This window comes from Hippoglossus stenolepis, chromosome 12 (assembly GCF_022539355.2).
Source record: "Hippoglossus stenolepis isolate QCI-W04-F060 chromosome 12, HSTE1.2, whole genome shotgun sequence".
NCBI classification, from domain to species: domain Eukaryota; kingdom Metazoa; phylum Chordata; class Actinopteri; order Pleuronectiformes; family Pleuronectidae; genus Hippoglossus; species Hippoglossus stenolepis.
Genome location: NC_061494.1, coordinates 13,673,868 through 13,697,562, shown reverse-complemented (window position 1 = coordinate 13,697,562; position 23,695 = coordinate 13,673,868). Strand labels below are relative to the sequence as shown.

General features: G+C 43.5%; 1 protein-coding gene and 1 long non-coding RNA gene across 3 annotated transcripts in view; one reads left to right on the top strand and one right to left on the bottom strand.

Annotated features, from left to right (window-relative positions):
• zgc:171482 (zinc finger protein) overlaps positions 1-5,267 on the bottom strand; it is a 53,229-nt gene extending 47,962 nt beyond the window's left edge. For both annotated transcript variants that reach the window (XM_035172003.2, XM_035172004.2), the window contains exon 1: positions 5,070-5,267. The gene's annotated coding sequence lies outside the window, so the exon portion shown is untranslated. The remainder of the gene's footprint in view (positions 1-5,069) is intronic.
• Positions 1-23,695, top strand: part of LOC118118737 — a 149,784-nt gene that overhangs the window by 76,745 nt on the left and 49,344 nt on the right. The window contains exon 4 of the long non-coding RNA XR_004697990.1: positions 9,261-9,311. This is a non-coding gene — a long non-coding RNA (uncharacterized LOC118118737). The remainder of the gene's footprint in view (positions 1-9,260; positions 9,312-23,695) is intronic.

The following is a 23,695-nucleotide window of genomic DNA, read 5'->3' as shown; positions in this document are numbered from 1 at the left end:
AGCTTTATTACATTGAAAGGATTGATTTTGGCTTTTGGGTTCAACTGTTATAGAGCTTGCTTGACCCTTGAGTGTGTGTTGGAGAACACCGGAAACTGCAACTACAAGAACAGCACTAAAAATCAATTACCCTGATCGCAGCAATTAACAGTCAAATGATCGAGCAAAGGAAATAAATTCAATATTTACAATAATGCAATTGGAAAGCAAGTAAAACTTAGAGCTATTCTAGATTAGGCTTAAAGTCAATCCTCTTAAAAATGATTCGAGAATAAAAAGCATTTGACTAAAGTTGCAAATTATAGTATTCACCCAGCAAATGACTGCCTGTTTCAGTCACATGAACTCTCCTTCTCCTTTTCCGTTTGATCCACAGAATATACCGGGCTTTATAAATATGAGTGGGAGTTTAACGTGGGAATTGAACCTCAGGAGGCAGCATTTGTTTATCTTCTCCCCGTGAAATATCTCCAAAAATGCAAGAGAGGGCAACGGCCTCTACATGTACAGCACAGCGTTATGACGGCGTTATTTTTAATGAGTGATATAGTCGACACACACACACACACACACACACACACACACACACACACACACACACACACACACACACACACTACCCCTTCTATAAATATGGCATGCAAGCATATAAACACCCTACTGTGCAGTGTAAATTATGACCAAACGCATGCACACAAAGGAAAATGCTATTGATATGAATGAGCTGAGACTGCATGCTGTGATAGTGCATCACACAGACACTCGCATGCATACACACACAGAGAGAGAGAGAGAGAGCGATGGACTAAATAGGGCACGACCTTGCAGCACCTATAGCCTTTGAAATCAGCAAGCTACTGTATATATGCTCAAGTGCGTGTGCTTCTTCATCTTGCATCTGTTCCTCTGTGTATTTCTAAACGTGTTTATGAAGTTTTCTGGAAGCAAATAACTTGTTTACACAAATTCTCTCTCTCTGTCCAAACAGAGAAACATACAGAGAAGCCAGTGACCCGAATTCTCCCTCTGATAACAATGAATTCTACATCTGATAAGCATATTTTTCCTCCCTCATTCACTAATGCACCCACAGCACCCACCCGTATACTCCCGCTCTCCTTCCCTCGCTCCCTCCCCAGCTGGCAGCACGCCCGTTACCGAACGCGGTGATGGAGCAAAAGGAAATTGATTTCTAAAGAGCTCTGTCTGCTGTGCCCGGATATGAAATATGCAACCAGTTATTAGGCTAACACTGATATTAACATAACACGACAACCGTGTCAAGATATATATTAAAGATGTCTCTCTTGTTCCCTTTGAGAGATACATGAAATGGGCTGAAAGAAGCTAAACTGCCACTTGTTCGCAGCGTGCCGAATCGTTATTAGCGGCGCACAATTGTCATATCTGCCTTGTTCGGGAGAGGAGGAAGTGCACAGAGCTCTTTGGTGGAAGGGTTGGCACTGTGCTGATGCTGCGATGAGACACAGTCAATATCTTGATCGAGTAGACAGGCACAGCGGGCGGCTATTAGTTATTATGCAGCTATTAATGAATGTACACGAAGAAAGGTCAAATGGCCCACACGTGGACACACACACACACACAAACACAAACACACACACACACACACTTTTGCTGATGCTGATGAAGACTCATGCACGCAGTCAGCAGAAAGGTCACAGCGTACAGCGTGTGAGAAAAAGATATTTGAAGAAGATATGCTGCCTGTTGCTATGGAGCACTCCCAGAGAAAGAAAAAAATACACGTGCACACACACCTACACATGATGCTCTGTCAATCCTAAAGAAACCAGAGCGATCGCACATCTGTGAACACAAAGACGCACACTTGACGAAAACGCACTTACTCAATCAATCCCTGTTGCATTAAAGAAAGCGAGGGAGCAGCAGCCACTTTTAAAAGCATCGCTGCCACAATAATTGCTCTCGTGCTCTGTGCATATGCATTGAAGGGGAGCAAGTACTTTTCAAGAACAATATTGCTTCTCTGCATATTCCCACGGGACAGTGTAAATTATGCCAGTCGGTTAATCAGATTCTCCCTCAGAAGCAGTTCAGCCCCTCATGAGAGACAGAATGAATTAAATAAGCTACTCATCCTCTAGATGCTTTAAAGCTGGCGAGAGCTACACTGCATGTGTTCCACATTATGAACATGCTAATTGACTCACTGTGTTTTTTTTTTAAGCTTCCCTCATTGTATTCACTCTGAAGTTACATGTAGTGAAGCACATGGCAATTAGAATAAAAACAAGCTGATTAATTTAACATGTATACGTGTAACACTTTTGAGTTGTTCTACTATTCTTCTGTAATATTTTTCTATATTCTACCGAAGTGATATTAAAGGGCAACATAATAATGAAAGACAGACAAAAAAATGTTGTGTTCAATAATAACTAGTTTTGTATTGTATTGAATTGTATTCGCCGACAATTGATTACTTGTTAAAGTCCTTTTTCAAAGAACAAGTTTGTTGGTTTCGGCCTCCCAAAAGTGATTTCCCTACTTTTATTGTCAGTTTTGTGTTTAAAAAAGGCCTGAAGTCAATTATTTTCATTATCGATCCATCTGCTGGTTGCTTTGTCTACATAATGACAGAAAATTGGGAAAAATAGCTCTATCTTCAGATATCTCGCTGTGTATGACTGCAAACTAAAAACCCCAGATATCCAGTGCACGATGACATGGGACAAAGATCCCCACAATTTAAAAGCTGGAAACATGATGTGTTTGACACTGAATCTTGATTAATTATGATTAATCAGTTATGAAATTAGTTGCTGTTGTCTGTGGGATAGTCAACACATTGTTCAGGCGCTGGTTTAGAACTATAGCCTCGGACTCAGACCAATCGGCAAATCTTTATTTATTCGCTGTGACAGATGGGTCTGGCCCCCCTCCCATTCAGACTGATTAATATCCGTCTTGAAAAAGGTCGGGCCAATCACAATCTCTTCTCTAAAGAGGGGCGGGTTTGATATGAAGTCTGACAGGAGGAGCGCTGCTGAAGCATTCTCATTAACAACCAAGATAACTGCCATGGACGCAGAGCGATCTGTTGAATGGGGCATTGGTCAGTATGGAACACATGTAGGTTTTATTTAAAGCTTATTTAGTTTTGCAGCATTTCATGATCATGTCATTGCTAGATGCCGCTGAAACAGGCTGGATAAGGTGCATTTCTTTTCTCTGCCTCGCTCTGAGACACCCTGCCGCTCTGTCTGCTGCAGTGACCTGAAGTACAGTAGGAGTCAGAATCGATCAGAGCCCAGGACTGAAGATCTCTCGCTCTAACTTCTGATCAATAGATGTACACAGAGCATGAAGCCTCGGCTCACCGTACATGGTTCGGGCTGCGGGTGGAAAAATAGACCCAGTGGTGCTCAGTGGGAATAAAAAGGCAGAGTATTGACTAAAGGCTGAAGTTAATAAAAATGTCCTTTTCTGAGGATTGAAATGATGGAGACATGTGACGACATGAATAATTCCTTCATGGCACTTCATTACAGTGTGTGTGATTGAGGGATATTTGGGGATAGCATGTACTGTGTGTGCTTTTCCTATAAACACCAGTAGTTGTCCTGGGGACCAAAGCATGATCCTAATGAGGCAAAACAACCTTTCTGAGGTTCTGGATAGGAGTGAGGTTAATTTAGGCTGTCGTCAATAAATGGACCTAATGAGGGTTGCTGCACTAACCTGTGTGTGTGTGAGTGTGTGAGTGAGTGAGTGAGAGAGAGAGAGAGAGAGAGACACAGGCAAGGGCTGTGAAAAGGCCATAAGCTGGTATCATCCTGCCACAGGCGCCCAGTACGACACTGACTGGACATTCTTCCCAAAGTGACAAATACTTGCAATGAAAGGGCTCTGCATGAGATGGATGTGAGCCAGTGAAACGCAATGCAGCAAGTATCAGAGCTAATCCATAGTATATCTGACGTGCGTATCGTTTTCCTATTTGACAGAAAGCCATTATTGAAGGTGGGGCAGAGCTTGGATTTGCAAGACTGAAAAGTTTGGGATTGTAAAGGAAAGACCCTGCATCTGAATCCGTCTTTTTCTAAATCCCCGAAGCACACAAGTTCCGGAATGACCGATAAATGATCTGAGTAATTGATGACGAGCAAGGGATCGAGCAGGACAACCTTCTGGTGTCACCTTCCCCATTATAATACAAGCTGCTTTTGTCTCTGTAAACTGGACATGCTCAGTATTCTCACACACTTTGGAGAATAAGTAATACTTGGAACGAGAGGGATCTGACTGAGATGGATGGGAGGCAGTGAAACGTGATGTAGAATAACAGAGGTAATCCATAGTATATTTGATGCGTGTATCGTTTTCCTATTTCACAGAAATCCATTATTGAAGGTGGATTAGCAAAAATGGAAAAGTTTGGACAGAAAATTGAGAGCAAAGTGCCTGCATCTAATTGCTTCTTTTTCTACATTTTGAATAATTAGTAAATTGTCTGAATAGTTGATCACCAGAAAAGGAATGAATGGACGATTAAATCTGAAACTTTGACAACTCTGCTGTGTCACTTTTCCAGAAAGCTGCTTTTCTTGCTGTAAACTGAATACATCTGTTTTTTTGGAGACTTCTCAGCTTAGACTCTGGACTATTCCCAGACATTTTGTAGTAAAAAAAAAAAAACTGCTTCTATTTTGAACTTGAAACCTGTGCAGTGCCGAACTAAACTCTGAATCATCCACCACCTCATGCTCGCCACATACATGCAACACCAATCTTAAGACCTTGAAGGTGGATAGGTTATTTCCGCCATAACAGCAGTAGATGATGTGCATTAGAAAAAACAGATGAACTCCTTTCCTCAGTTATCTACAGATTTTCATTTAAAATCCTCAAAGTTTGCAGAGGCTGCTGCTGCGAACTCCACGGGAATAATGGGAGATTTAAGATGCAAAAACTTTCAGCGCTGCGCTTTAAAAGCAGGAGACGTCAAACCGGGCATTTCTTCATCTGTTGAACAAAGCGTCCTGTCAGTGTTCAGCTCGCTCGTCACTGAATCCATCACTCACCTTGCGCAGAGGCAGTGACACCTCTCCACGAAACCGACAATCATCCGCCAACTGGCTGTCTCTGATCCTCCAGCGCACCTGAGCCGTTCAAATCCGTCAAAACTTGCGCGTGGATCTCGTCCCGTGTTCACGTCGCCAATCCGGTGCAGATATTCTCTTTGTGTCTTGTTTGATTTGTTTTATATTTCCCTTCATATAACCCCCTTAAAAACCAGAAAAGCTCTCCGTCGTGATGCGCGTCCTCTGCGCTCCGGAGCGCCGCGGAGGTGAAGGCGAAGCGGAGCTCTGTTGATATCATCCACCGGCAGCACGCACGCACGCACGCACACACTCCGAAACACAGGGTGAAGAAAAAAGTAAGCGATCCCAGGGAAGGTGCGGAGGGAGGAGGGGAGAAGGAGAGTGATGAGCAGCAGCCTTCAGCGGGATGGATGGATGAATGAAGGACTGACTCTCTGCGCTCAGGCGGCGCACTGACTGCTCGCTTTGCAGTGAGTGGGAGCACTGGTGGAGTGAGTAGGTTTACACACACACACACACACACACACACACACACACACACACACACACACACACACACACACACACACACACACACACACACACACACACACACACACACACACAGACACACACACAGCTCCCACACGAAGATCAGCTTACATAAAAAATGAACAGAGACACGCGCCCAATTTCGCTCTCGAGTCATCCCTGTGATATTAATGGCAGTGTCCCCACTAGGCAGTAGAAGCTGGACTGAGTGTTTGTGCCCAATCTCCTTGACAGGGGTTTGTCATGATAGCTGTATGTTGGTAAAGTGGGGACCTACATGTCTGTGATGCTCAATAAGGACCAAGTCCTGTTGAGATTGCACACAGGATTTAACTTGTTTTAGACATTCTCTGCTCCAGTCTTTTTTAAACAGGTTAAGTTGAATAGTTTTACACTTTAAGCTGAAGAGCAATTACTTTTTCTTAAAGAACTGCAATGAAGAAAAGAAAGACGTTGTCCTTGTTCGTTCCTTCAAATCAATGCAAAAAATGGCGGCCAGTCTGACGGAAATGCGACGCTACCAAGCGGACCAATCACCAGTTATTCTCTGAGAAATCAATTAAGATCTTGATCTCACAACCTTGAAGAAATGGAAAAAGAATTGATTCGGATTTGCACCTAAATTGAATGACTTCTTCTTTGGGTCATCCGGTCACCCATCCTCAAAGTTTCAAAATTTGTTGAGTAGTTCTTGCGTAATCCTGCTAATGAAACTGACCAGGAAGAGAAAACTATTCTTTGGTGACATTGCTTCCAACCCGGATCTAATGCAACTTGTGAAAACGGGGTGAGTTTTATTCTACGGTTTAAGGGTTGTAAGATTTAGTTAGTTAGGATCATCAGCCTCTCAGCCCTGATTCTTATGAATGGTGTCGTGAAGGTATTGCAAATTTTCCCAGCATGCATTTGACTGGGGACAGGGACGTTTCCTGAAGAGCTTGCCAGGGATTTACCACAGAGATTTAGATGTGTTAATTCTCCTGTGCTGTTTCCCTCTAACATTTCTGTCAGGAACAGCACAGCTAAGCTCTATGGCTTTTTTAAAGTGCTGAAACAACTGGTCGACTGACTGGAGCTTTATTATTTATTTTAATAATTTAACACTTGATTTGTTTTTTATATCAAGCAAAAATGTGATGCATTTGCTGGTTCCATATTGTCAAATATAAGAAGTAGTTTGTTTTTTCAGTACTGTGTGCTGAATGAATGCCCTTGAGCTTTCGACTGTCAGTTCGGGAAAAGCAGCAACTAGCAGACGTCACACTGCGCTCAGGGAATATTTTTCACTGTTGTCCAGCTCTTTATAGACCCAACAATATGATCAAAATATCCACTATCGTACCCAACCGGAGTAAATATCTCCACAGTGGTTCATGTTTCCTGTGGCTTACTTTGATGTCATGCATACTGATGTTACACTGAGGACCTGAAAGCCAGATCCAGTCTGGTTGTCAGTCAAGCTACAGTATGATGGTGATTGCAGTAAATCACTGTAGGTCTGCGTCTCAGCACAGACCTGCAGGACACACTCGTGTTAAAACTGTCAGGTTCTGCAAATCATTATCTCAGCGAAGCCAAATCGCTGCAAATGAACCCACATTTCAGGAAGAGTGTTTCTAAGGAGCTTGAGTAAAACAAACAGTTGCTTTTGAATCCCAATCAAACCAAGACAACATTACACAGCCGTGAATCCCGGTCCAACTCGCACAAACCCCACACGCGGCGCCAGAATGCTTTGCACAGCCAACAATGACCACCCTTGATCTATCAGAAATGGCATTAATTCACTGTGTACTGCAAACACTCCCCAAAGCAATCATATGCACCAAATTTAGAGCTTAGCTGAAAGGAATGACATTGCTATGCCCCTTTTCATAATTTTTCTGTTTGATTATCCCAAGTCTTTTTGAAATGCCACATTTTCTCGCTAGTGTATGGATGTGTATTCATTCCCGGAGAATGGGCGCCTATTACATGCTTTCAGAGGCTGTGACAGCAGCCCTCATTGAGGAAGCCAAACACTTCACAGCTCAGACAATGTACCCAGGCAGACGCACACACGCACTCACGCACGCACACGCACACACAAACACAAACAAGCACAAGCACGCACGCACTCGCAGATCCAAATACACACGAACCGACTGACACAATGCACATCGACGAGATGAAAGGGCCAATTTATCAAACCACCAGCCAAGGCAGGCCTGAGGATGTATAGTGCCAGCACTGGTCTGGAGAAAGAGGTGTGTGTGTGTGTGTGTGTGTGTGTGTGTGTGTGTGTGTGTGTGTGTGTGTGTGTGTGTGTGTGTGTGTGTGTGTGTGTGTGTGTGTGTGTGTGTGTGTGTGTGTGTGTGTGTGTGTGTGTGTGTGTGTGTGTGTGACTTTTCTCTTTCCCTTTGCCCAGAGAGTGAAGTCGCCCCTCCGAACACAGCGTACACTTTTGCCTCTGGCTAATTTCCCAAGTAAAATACATCATCTTTAATGTTGATGTCGGCTGACGCGGCTACACGACAGGGTCATTTTTAGTTCTTGTGGCTGTCAGGTGCTTTGGTATAAACAAAGGAAAGTGCGTGTGTTACTTCGTTTGATAGAGGCGGAGGGAGAGATGGCGCTGGGGTCTGTCGCAGGTTATTTTTCATTAAACTGAGAGATCGATGTTCATTCTCAGAGCTTTACAACATTTACAAGCCCAGACTAATCCACTATTAGAGGGCTGCATGACGGGGCTGCAGAAAAGACACCGAGCAGGGAGCAGTGCACAGAGAGGCTCAACTGGGAACAGAACTGCACCAAAATAAACATCTGTTTATACTTTTTTAAGGTTTTACACAGCAAACTGTTGTGTAAAAACACCTTCACTGCATGACATTGATGTTATATAGTCTTGAGTCTGCTTGTCTCAGGTAGAGATTCAAAGAGGAAATGTATAAATTTGATTTGGAGCTTTGATAGTGACATATTTACTGCATTAACTGATATTGAAACATTAAATTGTGAATCGTGTACGGCACAGCAATGACATTTCATTCAATCGGATGTGAATCAGTTCAAGATTTTTATAAATTAATTTGTTCTATGCTGTGATGTGGATCTGGATTTAAACAAATTTCTGGTCTCAATTAATAGTTTCACTGTTTCAAAGTCATGTACATGTTTCAGACTCTGACATGCTGATGAGAAAGAAATCTCAAGGACCCACTGAATTATTGAAAAAACACAAAGAATATTGTAATATTTCTAATTCACAGCGTAAAATACAAGCATATGGCAAATAAAACTCCCGAGCTGAAGGCGTGTTTATATTTAGATCTGAATGTGTACGTGTTTATGTGCGAAGCAGAACATTTCAAATGTCCGTCCCCTGAATTTTTTTTTTTAGTGATGTCGGCTTCAGTGCGGTGCATCTGTTGGGTTTTGGCTGACGGGACACTGGCCGTCGTCTGCTTAAAGCTGCTCCACGGTCCACGGGGCAGCCTGCTGGCGCTGCCTGTTGGTGGAGAGCCTGAGCAGGGCCAGTGTGAGGTGTCCATTATGGTTGGGGGGGGGAAAAAAGAAAAGAAGAAAGAAACGATGCCAGCTTCAAGATTTGTGGTCTCCAAAGTATTTACAACACTGTCTTTTGTTTCTCCTGCACAGGTCAGAGATGCAGAAATAGCCTGACGACGACGACTCCTCGGACACGCAGAGGTATGTCCCTGAGTGTGAGGTGTGCTGGTGTTTTCGCACCGCAAGGATGTAGACAAATACAGGTCTGTGTTCTGGCCAATAAAGTGTTGACTGGTAACAGGTGAGGGGTAATCCTGACAGAGATTTGATTTCAGGAGCATCAGCAACTCTTCCGCGTAGAGCTCAGCTCACTTACAAACAGCCATATATAGAGGACAGCTGACACTGCCAGCGTACAGAACGAGGTAAATCAAAATTAATGTGATCTTGCCACCACCCTGAACACCAGACGACGAAGAGAGAGCGAGGACAGAAGCGAAGCTGATATCTACACGTCACAACAGTGATTAACGTCTCCTCTTATCCTCCACATTTTTTTTAGAGCAACTCAAACCTCTTATTTTTCTTGCAACCATAGAAATAAACGTGCCTCATGCCTTACATAAGCAGAAACTATGAACCATGTTTATACATGAGCAGCTCTCCCTAAGCTTCATTTAATTACAAAAGCCTTGTCGATTCATTTAAGCAAAACCTGCCAATATTACATTTATTAAACTCTCAAATCATTAGTTTTCCATTTTCTCAAACCAAGAAGCCAGTGACGACGGTGACTTTACGTGCCCTCAATCTGGGGGGGGGGGCTGTGAAAGTGATTTACAGCGAGGTGGCAGACAGATCTGTGTCATCCCCACTGTACAAATATGATACTTGTCATCAGATGTCTGGAGCTGTATTTTTACACAAACAACACCTGCAGGCCTGGAATATGCATGAGATTCTGTAATGTGGTTGCAGGGTGGGAAACTAATTATTCCGAGAGCTGTGCTTATTTAATTTAACACCAAAACTTCATTAGCATTCAAACTGCAAATTCCATGGCAACATTGACAATGTCACAGTAACAGTTAGTATAACATGTATAGTTTTTTCTGAATAATTTTCTGTTAATTGAGAAAATAGAATGCATAAGTCATCCACTGAAATGATTTACCTTTGTCTTTAGTGTAAAACCAATTTGATGCTTTCTGTTGACCTCAAAGCATTTTTGATTTCTCCTGCTGTGCTGCAGACACTGTCCTGGGTTTTTAACCCTCTGCTCTTCAGTTTGTAGCTGTGGCCCTCTAGAGGACAAAAGAACACAGTGCAGTTTCAATCAGTCTGCCAGACTTCATTAGGTTGTGCTTCCCTCACAGTACTTGCAACCCCTTGTTTCAGGTTATACATTTCTATAGCATGTGGTACATGTGACTCTTCCTTCATTCAGGTGAAATTATGGAACAAAAGACTTTAAAAAAAGACTGATTTGTTCATGATTGTGAATGAGTTTAATGTTGGTTACTACAGCAACAGACTGCCCCAGGTTGCAAACAGCTTTAGCTTTGAGTGGCACAGAAACACATGTTCATATGTCGCATAGAAGAAGTCTTGCACATACTAATGCTCTTTGATTAACCTAATTATCATCAGGATAATCCCAACATCCTGCCTAAGAATGTATATAAAAATGGACGTTGACTCCGGGTCCAGAAAGTGAAGCCAATGCAGAATTGCCTGAAACCTGTAGTCTCACAAATTACCAGCAGAGGGTGACTCCACTGGCTGCAAAAAGAAGTCAGTTTCCATTCAAATCTGTATGAGCTCAATCTGTATAGTTTCAAGTCTTCTTGATCTACAGCATAATGTTCATTTTGTAAATGATGCAGAGTAAAACAGACAATGAATCATAGTTTGCACTGGGGCATGGATACCATGTGATTGACAGCTACTACAGTCCAATGGGTGCTAGCCGCAGGTGTAGGTGGGCGTGAAGTGTCCTCAAGCTGTCAGTCTGGCTCCTCCTCCAAAGATGGTTACTTCTGATTTCAGAAAACCAAGATGGCGCAGGACGAAACCAACTCAAGGCTTCTAGACATCAGTTCACAAACCAATGGGCGTCGTCACAGTGGATCGACACTTGTTATTTAGAATGTTTCAGTGTAGCAATACATGGAATATCAAAATACACTCAGTAGTAATTAACATGCTTTTAAGCTTTTCCACAGCATCCTACATTTTTAGACTCTCTCTTCTCTATGCAGTATGCCTGATGAAACACATGATGGCGCCAGAGCCCTGTTGTTACACTACATACACGTGGCCTGAGATAACAGGAGAGTGAAGCGAGCGAGCACAAGAAAGAGACGGAGCAAGAGTGAAGTCGAAACCTCGGCAATGTTTTATGACAGACAATTAGCTGAGTGCTTCCATTTAAACCTACATTAATTAAATTTATGGCAAATTGAGTCTGCACACTGGATGGCGTTTTCTTTACTGAAATCACTTTGAGTTGATTTACTCCATCTCTTCCACTTGGTTGCCCATAATTAGATCCAAATGACTCAGTCCTCATTACAGATGTCTCCCTGGAATTAAATACTTGTGTTGACTTGCTATTCATCTGCCGTGTGCGTGCTTGGCGCGCACACACACACACACACACACACACACTACACTACATACATGCATTTACATTCTGTCTGCAAAGCGCCGTGTGTTTTTCTCCATGGTGGATGATGAGCATGCTTTGGCAGTGGGTCACTAATGTTCTCAGCCTTGTGCTTTACTGCCTGGCCAACAGTCTGTGTGACTCATGTTTGAGCCGCTCTAGCTCCGACTGGGATGTGGAGTTCTCCTAGTCCCTTAAATCCCAGTTTCTGTCTCATCCTATCCCAGACTTCCACTCGACGAATCACTCCCAAATTCTTCCTTTTCCCCAGTGCATCCAATCGAGATGTCTTTTGGTACATTCAAGCATGGACACCGTGCCGAGGCCATGCATTTCCCCCTTTCCCACAGGAATCAGATTATAGGGATGCACGTGCATGCATGTGAACACATATTTATACTGTACAGTATGTACATGGTGCAATATGTACACTGGCATACCTACGGTTGACTTTGACTTTACACGTTAATCTCTCCGTCATCATTTCCAAACAAGTTGAACTGCAAGCTCCACCTAAGCTCTGTGAATTTCCATTCCCCGTGTATCCATGCCGCTCTGAACAATGACATGATCCTCAAATGGCTTTATTCTAAATCCGCAGAAATCCGTAACAACCACCGGCATGAAAGTAAAGCAGGGTAACCCTTTCCAACGAGCTATTATTCTCTTTCTTCTAAACAAAAGGCACTCGGCTTTCCAGCTAACGGGACTCAACTCAGGGTCTTGTGGTTGGAATCGAACAAAAAACATTTACAGGGGCTGTGTGCTAAAGGGTCTCTGTGCAGTTGAAGTGTGTGTGTCTGTGTGTGCATATTTGTGTGAGTGTGTGTGTTTTTAGCCCTGAACTAAAAATTTCCTCTCTGGCATCCAGGAGATGATGAGATTACAGTAGTGGTCAAGGGTCTACCTGGGGCCAACAGCAGGGCTCCCAGGAGCTGTGTGTGTGTGTGTGTGTGTGTGTGTGTGTGTGTGTGTGTGTGTGTGTGTGTGTGTGTGTGTGTGTGTGTGTGTGTGTGTGTGTGTGTGTGTGTGTGTGTGTGTGTGTGTGTGTGTGTGTGTAAATGGGTAAATAATTTAAATCAAAACATTACAGTGGAAGGAAACACTCACCCATTCACTGTACTTATACAGTAATAATAGCAAACTGACGAATACAGCTGCAGTGTTTAATAGAGTGAAAACAATGCATGTTCATAAATGATTTTCCCTCCACCTCTGCAGAGTAATGGTTCATTTTCTTTTTCTCTCTTTGTTGCCAAATTCGACTGAGCATCACAGCCAGACTTCTCAAAGTATCAAAAGTGCATCACAGCTACATCACCGGGATGTTTCCGTTCACATCTGCAGTAGATTGAATTAATTGTTTAGGAAAAAAAGCAAAAATAAGTTGGACACGTTTAGACGAAAGGAACGAAAGGGAAATATGTGCTCTTTTCTGAGAAGTCAAAACCGTGAGTTGAACTTTTAAATGACATTACAGGAGTTCAATGTGCACCCAGTTTGTGTTGGTTGGATAGGAAACATTGATTTTGAATGAAGTGAATCTCTGTGCTTCTTACAGGTGCTTTTTCAGATCAGATATAACAAACTTAAGGAAATTTATTTCACTTTTAATTTATTTACTTTCCTTTTGTCTTTTTCACTGATTAAAATACAATCGTGGTCAGTCAATATTGACCATTAACAAAGCAAAGCAACACAAATATTTCTTCTTTTCTGGTTTTGCAACTTCACTGCTGATTGCTTTCCACGACACACTCAAATTATTTTGTTTTACAGTTTTAAAGTTAAAAATCTTGCTCTTATGCCATAAGTAACATAATTTGATATGTTTCTTTCCCCTTGTGTTGATGGCCGGGTCATATCTTTAGGCCGAGAAGCAGAAGCTGATAACAGTCGGTCGGATGACATTTGAACTTGCCCTGACCTCCGGAGCTCAGGGAGAAGGAGGAAACTGGATCCGTAGAAATGTGTTAGACACACAAGCACCTGCAAACCAAATGGATTGCAGGCGCTAAAAGAGCTGCTGCGTTAAAATCCAAACGTGGTCCATGCTGGAAATTGTAGAATTTATTTTAATTATAAACACGCAATACTTCTTTTTCCATCACTCCTCATAAAATTCCTAAACGTGACAGTATCACTTCTAGCTGCTTCCACCCTGCTGTGCACATTGGGAGCCGCGCTGCATACTTCTTACCTTGTTCCTATAAGTTGGCCAAATGGCTAACTTGGCCTGACCAGACAGAAAATTTAATATTACACTGTGAGTGTTTAAACAGTCTCGGAGAAATGGAAGCGGTGGCTTGTTAAAGCCATCAAACAGAATTACCTGTGAGGGCTGCGCTAACCTCACTATTTGTGTACTTTGCGTGATGTGTGTTTATGTGTCCATTTGTGTGTGAGCGTGAAGCCTGTTATTCTGCTAATTCAATATCCACCGTTTCCTCCAGTTTTCTCCTCCAGTTCTGCTGTGTTGCCAAGACGTGATTGACAGTTGTGCCAAGCTAGTTCTGCCTGATCCGTGTTCCAGTGTTTGGCCGTCGCTCAATGAGCCTGCTGTCGGTGATTAATGTCCCTCGGGAGGACACGCTGCTGGGCATCCTGGGAAAAATGTCAGATGATCCAGAGTGTTTTGCTTAAATTATGTCTCTCAGGTGTGTGTGGATTTAAGGTGTCCCGAGGAAAATCCCCCCCTTCTAGCTACTGTGCTGTGCGTCCATCAGAGCAGCAGATAATGAGCTGTTTGCTTAATCGTACCTGGAGATTAATCACGCCGCAGACTGCTGACCACGCCATCGCATGAGCGCTCTGTGGCTGCTGCTACGTGTCCTGTTGTTTCACATCTGCACCTATGAGGCTGTTCTCAGTGTTTTATGTAACGTCACAGAAAGCCTCATTTCTCCGTCTGTCCGCCCTGAGGTTCCCTCTCGCTGTGTCACTACTGTGCAGCACCCTCAGTAAAAGGTGATTACATAAAGAAGGGATTTGAATCAAGAAACATTGTGCTGTGTGTGACTACCTGTGGGGTTTACTGATAAGTTAAGTGCTATGTTTTTTTTCTTGTCCTCTAAATAAAATGTGATTCTTTATGACTTGGTATTTTGAAATAAAAAAGTATTTGGAACAAAATGTTTTGCAAGACAGAGATGTGGTCAGCAGGGACTGGGTGTGGAGGAGTTTTATGAGGTGCTGAAACTAACAAAGCTTTGCTCCTGTTGTTCATTGAGGGTTTGTAATACAGAATAATCATAAAAAACACTTCCCGCACGAAGAACCTTGCAACACAATGCATTGCTGTAATGCACGAACTTACCACATACACACTTTTTCCGAAATGTTTTCCTAGTCAGGAAGGGTTGAAATATATTTATATTTGATTAGTTTGATATTAGTTTGATTTATTAGCTACAGATGGACAATGCAGTCCGACCAGAACAGTTAGAAGAAGACATCAGTCTGTACCGTGCCTGCAGACTTCAGGCTCCGGTATCAGGAGCCCAGGTGCTTCAGCTGCTCTGCCGCAGCACGTGTTGACCATGATGCGCTGCGCTCCGGCTCGCCTCAGGCCTGGAGGTCTTGGTTAGCTCCAGATGTGGTCTTAAAACCCCGGATGATTAGGTACATAATGGAGGGCCAGCTAGACTCGGCTGCCCAGGGGCACCCACCGGGCCAGCAGTGAGGGCCGGACAGGGTCATATATCAGTCATAAATATATCTATGATTTACACAGTCATTGCTGTTTGATGATGCAATGGGTTGTTCTGCCATGCATGTGAATTGGTCCGTTGTGCACTCTCCAACCGAGCGTCATGTGTCTGTGAAGTGCACTGAGGTGTGTTTTATGGATTGTTTTTAAGCTACTTAGTGGTAACCAGGGAACTAGTTAACTTCATTTCTGTTGTGTGACCTACATGGAAAGAAAACCACAGGCTGCTCCCAAAAAGTGGTAAATCTCTTTAATGTGCTCTTTATCATCATTCCTGTACTTTGATGAAGCTGACGTTTTTACATCATATGATATCTATGGAAGTTCAGAGATGGCTGGCAGGAGAACAGGGATTAAGAGACTTAAATTGAAAAGCAGTCTTAATTGAATCAAAGATTGTTTGGGCTGAAACCTTAGCATTTGGCAGATTGCTTTTATGCTGCAGCATCACCAATGATCTAAATCCCTAAAATACTGGAGACATTTTTATTTTCATCTGCAGTCCAGAGTTCCATTAATCACTGGTTTATATATATGCAATAACAAAGCCAGTGAGTGCATGTGTAGCATGTTCTCGTGATGTGTGCGCCACACAAACACACTCTGTACTCACATATGCACACACTTACGTCGAGAAACCTCAGTCTGCTGGGCCCTGTATGTTCTCCTAGTCTGAGACTGAGAGATGGAAATCACAGTGGACTAAACTTTCGCTTAGTCTTACATTCCTCTATTCATGTCTCTCATCAGTGTCTAATTGAAATTTAGCTGCTTCAGTGGTGCTCTTTGTGTGTGCGTTTGTGTGTGTGTGTGATATTTAATGTCTGACTTTGTGAAGACCAGTTTTTCTTTTAGATCTTGAGAGCCGAGACAGTTTTGGAAAGTGTGAATATTTATTTTTATATTTAACGAGAGACCCCACAAGTAGACCATTAAAAATAAAGGTTTGAGTTAGAACCAGAAGCATTTCTTCGCTGTGAGTTCATAGAGGAACCTATGTACCATAGAGGAACATAGAGGTTCAGCAAGAAGCAACTCATTCTTTCAAAAACCTTATTTCGGTTCGGCAAAGAACAACCCTTTTAGTTTCAGCTAAGGTTTGTCTATAGGTTCTCTGAAGGTGCAGTTCAATTGGCTGCTTTAGAAAACTTACACAGGATCTTGAACATACAGTAATTCCCCAAAGGGGCCTTTACTGCAGGCTCCATCAGGACAGATTCTTTGAAAATCTATCTATTGCATTTTTAGATGGTTCATTTGAAATCTACCTGCTTAAACCAAATTCTTGTCCTTCAGGAAAACCCTGAAAGTTCTTTCCTTTCCTCCATTTTTGCATTGTGTTGGCAATTACATAAAAAGTTTTAGCATGGAACTGTTTATCACTACATATGTAAAACCAACATACTGCCTGGCCTGTTGAGTTAAACATGTCGGGTTGAACATCCTTGTATCAATATATGTGCTTGTGTACATGCCCCAGACACGCACTCTGTTAATTTCATGGGTATGCGTGCCTTAATGTGTGTCATGGGTTAGCTGTAATTGGTCATTACTGATACTGTTACTCATAACCTGTTTTGGGGCAACTGTACGCTTCAAGCTCCTTTTTATTCTAAGTGATGCAGCATTTAAACCACGCAGACTAAACATGTTCTACCTGTGTGTTTGCATGCGTGACAGACTAAACAAGATTAGGAGTCCGAGACAGTACATGTGGTTTACTTCAGATCTACAGTACAAGTAGTCATTCTGTAAGCAAACACGAGGAAACATGCAATTAGAGCAGCGAGCACATGTGGCTCAGCTACACAGCGGCCGGTAGTGAGCATCTGCAGAGCACTGACACAGCCGGACGGAACATTCGGTGGTGGACACAACTTAAAATGTGCGTGTCACTTGCGTGTGTTTATGTACATCAGCAGATTGTGTGGGTGCCTGTTCGTGTGTGGCAGGGCTGACTGGAGTTGAGATGTCAGTGTGTGTTTGCACAGACCGTAATGATTCTGCCAGGCAGCTCTCCCATGGGGGCAGTGCAGTGGCAAAGACACACACACACACACACACACACACACACACTACTGCCCAAACTACATTCAACACTCCCTTCCTCTAAGGACATTATTCCCTCTCTCCTATTTACCCAGGCCAGTAGCACTGCCATGGCAACCAGCAGTGTTTTGGAGAGTGCTTGTTTAGGGAATGTGTGTCGAGGGACAGATGAGCGAACACATGGGACCCTCTCTGAGGATGCAAGCACCTAAGAGGGGAGGAAGTCAAATGAGGAGGGGTGAGGAAGAACCAAAGGGTATTAGGTTCACAAGCAGAAGACCAGCTCTATATCATAGCGCCTGAAATGTGTGTGATGTATATGACATGAACTTGTTACCAGGCTGCTAATCCTACATCATCATTTAATGGATCTGTGGTCCGTGTAAAACGTAAAACTCCAAAGCGCTTTAGCCGACAGCCGTGTCGTGTTATTGTAATAAAAATCTGTTGTTTTTTATGGATAATCATCAAATCAGCTCTGAGCCCCTTTAGGCAGAGAGGAGACCCAACATTTTAACATTCAAAACATTTCCTGTTGGGAGTGGAGCACGTGCACAGATCTGCAGAGAACGGAGTGCACTGACGATTCATGCAACAGTGAAAAGTCGGAGCTCAAAGACCTGAGGGCCTTTTGGAGCCACTGGACTGCTTGTTGAACTCTGTTCTACCTCATGAATCTAAAATCTTTTTGGCACATCATCACACCAAGCCTAGATAGGACTAGATATTGATTGCATAGGTAAGATCAGAAAATACCAATGGATCTCTATTCTCTAACCTGCCTCTAACCTGCGAAAATTAGTGATCTGGATTTAAGAATGCTTGAAAATTGAACCAAACACTTTAGAGTCCCCCAGAAGAGGGCAGTCATGTGCAGTATAAATAAACACTATCTGGCACCTGTGGTATCGCTTCATATAAAGCATAGTGTCATATATGATCTTATGTGTGAGCAGCACAATGTGTGTGTGTTTGCGCAGCGTCATGCTTTGGGCTCTCCCCCCTTTCATCAAGGAATCTGAGGAACGTGTGCAGTGAGTGAACAGCTCCAGGAGCGAGGGTGTAGATCCGTCTATCAGACACTTAACAAACGTACAGTGGCTTTCTCGCTGTCGAACAACCAGATTCGACTCTTTCTGCTCGTCCTGCGGTGCTTGTGACAGCGGCTACTTCACGCAGCGACGGCGTCCTCGTTAGATTAAGAGCAGACATCCTGCATGATGACGTGCTGATGCCGACTGTAACTCGGCTTCAAAGGGAGCGTCTGCTTCGTGTGCTTGGAGTGATAAAACTGCCCTTCAATGTAAGAATGTTAATGATCGGGGCTGCGCTGCTTTTGATGGGAGAATATATATAGAGAGCGAGAGCGTGTGAACGAGCCCAACCTGGTGCATGGGCGTCTGTGGTGTTTCATAATAAAGGCCCCGTAAAACACGACTTCAACATGGCAATCGCAGAGTTAAATGTCGCTGTTTGAGCTTAATGAAGTAAACCAGTGGACGGTGCAGTGTAGCTGCTGTGCCAGTGTGTGAACGACAAGCTCGGAGGGTACTGCAGGTATACAGTTGTGTGACCATGGACGCTGATGAATAGTGAGGCCTGCTAAGCTCTGCAAGGGTCTAATTCACAGAGCCACTCAGGGGAAATTATGAATCAGATTGTTTGCGACACGACTTGTAGAATTTGGGCTCGGAAAGAGAGAGGGAGGGAGAGAGATGAAGAGAGGGAGAGAAGGGCATGGAAAGAATCACAGGATTTATGATGTCTGAGCCCTCCTGTGAGAGGGCTTTTCCTCTGACAGGCAAGGAAATACTTCACTCCAATGTGTCTTCCTGCTGACACCAGTGCGTAACAGACACATGCATGCCCACCCTCTCCCCCCCTCCTCACTTTCCCCTCGTCGTGCTCCGTCTGACCCATCTTTAAATCTCGCCGCTAATGACGCAGCTCATTGAAAGTGGTGAGAGCTGGGGGCTGGGGGCTGGGGGACAGACTCGAGGGAAACAAAACGAAGAGAAGAAGAAGGATACGTCCAGTCCCCCCGGTGCCTCGGCCGTTCCCGTGCTGTGGAAAATGTGCGCTGGTCGTCTCTTCATCCTCCTCCAGAGAGCTGGAGTTTCCAGGAAGTGCAGGGGTTATGCACACATAGTTTGCCGCTGACCTCTCACCTCTGATTACCGTAGCGCAGCCGCTAAGTGGTTCTCTGTGACTCCTCCGCTCGGCCTGCCAGCTTCTCGGGCCATTTTCACACAGTAGCAGCGGGCATGATGTCACGTGTCTCCGGCTATTGTGGTGAATGAATAACCAGGCCGGCGTGTTGCACTTTGTAGGGTTTGGAATATGCACGTACACTTGTCCCGCTGATGTACATTCACACGCACATGCTAACTTACGACAGACCTTTGGTTCTTGCTGCTGGCGCGGACCCCGGATTGTTTGTTGCTTTTCATTGTGTGATTTTTAAAGCTGTGCTGCTTTGAGCGTAGCCACCGGCTTTGCTGGTGTTTTTTCCTCTTCTCCCTCAGCTGACCCGTTTATGACCTGTTTTTTCTCGTCATGCCTGATATTAGAAAAGTTTAATCATTGCTGGGAGACATACAAAGAGGATTAACATTCCTGGTTCTCCTACACTCAGATGTTACCCTTCTCCCTCCCGTTTCTCCTCCGTTCGGTCTCTTACCCCCCTCTCTCTTCCTTCCTCACTTCCCTTCCCTTTTTGCCCACTTTCATTCCTTTGCTTGTTACTTCAGTCTGCTTCTCCTTCTGCAATTCTGCGAATGAAGTTGTCAGCAGTCAAATATCTAAGACCTGTTTCCTCTCATATTTTGCATTCTCCTGTAATCTCTGTACTTGTGGACTTTTGTAATACCAGTAGATCCAGAGTTGTAATGACAGCATCGGATATTTAATGATGCTCTCGTGTTTCTCTTCCCCTTCCTTTGTTTGTTTGCATCTGTGCAGGATATGACCAAATTGTTTGTGCCGGACAGATAAGCTGCAATTACAGCACTTCACCGCAAAGGCTGCTTTTGCTCGGAGCCTGCAGGCTGAACACTCTGTGTGTGGTGTGTGTGGGCTCCCGTGGTGCCATGTCCTCTATAATGCATACAGAATGTGTCTGCTGTCTGTATATACTGTATCAACAGAGCATCTATACGCTGTCACCCTTTGTACACACAGCGCTCTCTGTATGGACGGTAATAGCTGGGCTGTATTTCACTTAGCAATGTGTTTGAAGAGAAATTAGTGCGGGGACAGTGTCCGGCTCTGTGTCTGCAATCAGCCACACACTTCTATCTATAAGTGATCACACACACACACATACCCACACTTACACATGCACACACAGTCGTGTCTCCATGACTTCAAAGGTCATTACATTGATTTACATTAATTTCCTGCATGGAGACTTTCTCCAACCGTAACCATAGTTACTACTTGCCTAACCCTAACCCTAACCTAAAATGAAAACATAAATTCACCTTAGAATGTAATGATTTACATTAGGGAGACATGTCTTCCTTATGGGGACTGAAAGGGGGACTGTGTGAACAGATTTAGGTCCCCACAACCTGAATGACACACACACACACACGAACACAGGAACACATTAAAAACACATTTTATCCCTCTAACCTAAACCAGGACCTCAGAAAGGACGTTATGCCTCATTAGGAGCCGGCTCTGGTCCCTATGAGGTCTACTGGCCCTGACAAGGTCAGTGTTTATACTGGAAAATGTTCTAAAGAGGAAAAAGAAATGAGACACACGCACACATTGCAGATGTTCAGGTTTCTTAATAACATCTGATAAGAACAGCTCTTATCAGGTGTAGTTGAGGATGACCACCAAACACTTTTTGGGTGGAGCACCGACTCCCTCCTGACACACTCTCCAGCTATTCGGCATTTGAAAGGAGTTTACAAATTAAACTCAAGATAGAGGAATATTTAAGGTCTCATATGTTATAACAATCCGACAGCACCAGGTGCACGTTTGACCCCTGAATGTAAAGAAAAGCATCGAATGTCAAATCTGATTTTACACTGTACCCGTGTAACATGAGGTTAACACCATACACAGGTTCGGTGTTTTGATTGGGAGGTGAGATCGTGACACTGATCTTTGATAGCGAAAGTCTGCAGCTAAAAAACAAACAGGAGAGCGGTAGTGTGTTTAAGCATTCCACATGTACAGTGCGTTTTTCATGTGAGGCCATGTGTGGGCTAAAATCGGATCCTCTGCAGCCAAAGAGCAGGCTAGTGTTTCCAGAGTTTGTTTGATGTGTGATGCTATCTTGGGGATGTATAGCACCACCTCAGCGCTGTCACCAGATTGATGAGTAGCCTGCCTGAGGCTATACAGTAGAGACGCAGCTCGTCTTTGAAGTTCTGTGTCGATGATGTCAGCCGTCTTTGGTCACAACCTTGTTTCAGCTTTCCTACATCATGTTTCAAGAGTTTAAGTGTTTTCTGGCTTTTGCTTGTAGATCCAACTAATTTGAGGGCTTGAATAAGTATTTTTTTTATAAACAACAAAACCGAGCGCCATACAGGTCGCCAAAATACAACGTAAAGCTGTTAGATCTCTCCTGAGCCATCAGAACAACTCTGGCATCTTATCCTGTAAGTGTCTGCAACTTTGCTGGAGCAATATGAAAACGCTCTTCTGTGACAAATTTCATTATTGTTTTTTTTTCTTTTTAATTTCTGTCAGTAGTCGCTAGAAAGCACCGCCTCAGGCCCTAACCCAAAATGCCAGATTTAATAAGTGTTAAGTTGTGACAGACACGGCTGTGGCATATGGTTCACATCATTTCTAGGAATTTTTAGTGACCCAACGGGGCCTGATGGATATGGCCAATGTCACCCTGCAGACACATTACATAGCAGGTCGCTACAGAAGAATAGTTAATAACGGCAAATCCACAGTCTCTGTTGTCAGGGTAGCAGGCACAAAGACATCGAGGAAATCAAAAGAACATGAAAATCCAGCAAGAAAAAAAACATTGGCAAAACTCAGAATTATGGAATTACAGCCAGAACTAGAATGGCACTCTGTAAAGCGTATACCTTCGTCAGAGCCGAAAACAAACTGACAAAGAAGACCGGAGAGCACAGAGACTAAATACACAACGGTGGTTAACCCTAAACCAGACAAAGACAGGAGGCAAAACAAGCAAAGAACACACAAGGTACGAAACTTCAAAGTAAAACAGGAAGTATCAGAAACTGTCCAACCAAAAACTGTGGTTTAATTAAACAGACAGTGTCCCCAAACACCTGAACAAATCTTCTAATGGGGCAGATCCGAATAGAACTTCCGTCGACTCCTGGGACAAACTGATGTGTCCCATGAAACATGTCAGAGTTCCACCTAGAAGAAAGCCTCCGAAACAGACTTTAAAGTCCTCAAAAACGTTTATAATTATTGATAACATTAACATTCATGTTTCAGCGTTCCAATTAGGTAGGATCCCCAAAATAGAGCCTTTAAATTAATCAAATTCTGTCAAGTGCACCTTGTTTTAGCAGTCTCCCTTTAATGGCCAGGCAAGTGTTAAAGGGTGAAATAGCCGTTTCATGAGCGTTATCTTTTATGCACTGCGGCCCGCCCCACCACAGTCTGACCCCTCTCTCCACCTCAGCGTTGCAGCAGCTTTCATCAGTCACGGAGCTGTTCTTCTCAGCCTATCATCAGCTGTCATTAGTGCTCTCAGAGGCCCCTGCTCTTACTCACATACACATACACACAGGTGACACAGCACAGGCTACTCTTCAAGGTTAGGCCCTAATGCTTCACCACAGGACACTTTTAAAAATAATATTTCAGCCATGAGATCTCAGAAAAGTTGCCTTATTTCTTCCCGTCTCTTTTATATTCTGGAAAGTTCAGTATAAGCTGAAAACTTTATATTTGTCTAATGTTTATGACCTTGTCTAAGAGAAGGAACCTTTACCAAGAAACCCCAGCACACGCCCTAATTGATTGTCCTTGACCATGACCAGTTGAAACACACGAACACGTACATACATACATACACAAACTTCTGATACGGTATCTTCTCCAAAGGCATTTGAAGTTGACAGGCAGCCAATAAAACCATCATTTTCTGCCGGGACAGGGTGAATTATTGCCACCAGTCTGTCTCTTTCTCAC